The sequence below is a fragment of the Balaenoptera musculus genome, chromosome 4, assembly GCF_009873245.2.
Source record: "Balaenoptera musculus isolate JJ_BM4_2016_0621 chromosome 4, mBalMus1.pri.v3, whole genome shotgun sequence".
Taxonomy (NCBI): domain Eukaryota; kingdom Metazoa; phylum Chordata; class Mammalia; order Artiodactyla; family Balaenopteridae; genus Balaenoptera; species Balaenoptera musculus.
The window spans coordinates 24,994,383-24,995,522 of NC_045788.1; the positions used below are offsets into that span (position 1 = coordinate 24,994,383).

Below are 1,140 nucleotides of genomic sequence, written 5' to 3' on the forward strand. Positions count from 1 at the left end.
AGTTGCTCCGTGGCATGTGGGATCTTCCCAGACCAGGGCTCGAACCCGTGTCCCCTGCATTGGCAGGCAGATTCTCAACCACTGCGCCACCAGGGAAGCCCGGTATACAGTTTTAATATATTAATCCTCTGACTTTATTTGCTCATTTCAAGCAGAATATAATTTAGATGCCATTCTACATTAATTGTGTTTTATTCTAACACCTGTTAAAAAGAACATGTTGAATGGAGTCTTAAAATGGGATAATATGCACTCTGAGATCCTACAGAGGAAAAAAAAAGAAAACCCCTTTGTGGAGTTACTGGATAGTAACTCTATTTTGAGACAATATTGCTAAAATATTTTTGTTTTGTTTTGTTTTGTTTTGTTTTGTTTTGTTTGACTGGGAAAAAATCTTTACTTTGTTTGGGGCAGTGGGCAGGGGTCCAGTCTCAGAACTTCTGGAACTGCTTCTTGGTGCCGGCAGCTTTGGTCACCTGGAGCACCTTGAAGCACACCGTCTTGCTTAGGGGAGGGCACTCGCCCACTCTGACAGTGTGGCCGATCTGGACGTCCCTGAAGCAGGGGGAAAGATGCACGGATACGTTCTTGTGGCGCTTCTCGAAGCGATTGTACTTTCGGATGCAGTGGAGGTAGTCTTAGCGGATGACAAGGGTTCTCTGCATCTTTACCTTGGTCACCACGCCAGGCAGGATCTGCCCTTGGACGGCAACATTACCAGTAAAAGGGCATTTCTTGTCATTGTAGGTGCCCTCGATGGCCTCCTTCGGTGTCTTGAAGCCCAGACCAATGCTCCCGTAGTTATGCGGGAGCTTCTCCTTGCCAGTTTCTCCAAGCAGAGCCCTCTTCTTATTTTGAAAGATCGTCGATTGCTTTTGGTAGACACTCTCCACCTGAATGTCCGCCATCTTCCCCGCCACCTGAAAAAAGGCAAAATGTTTTAATATTTAAGAAAGAAAAAGATTCAGAAGATTTAAAAAATCTCACGAAGTCCTTGCTATAGCTTATAGATATGTGTTCTGATGGTAATTTCATAAATTATTTTCAAATAATTTGTTCTAAGGTAACTTATTACATTAAAAAAGAACCCCATAAAAGATGTGATTTATCTTGTACTTCACTCAGAATAACTTCTTTTCC

At 42.9% G+C, this 1,140-nt stretch overlaps 1 pseudogene; it reads right to left on the reverse strand.

Annotated features, from left to right (window-relative positions):
• Positions 1–431: 431 nt before the first annotated feature.
• Positions 432–924, reverse strand: LOC118894629 (annotated as a pseudogene).
• Between the last annotated feature and the right edge of the window lie 216 nt (positions 925–1,140).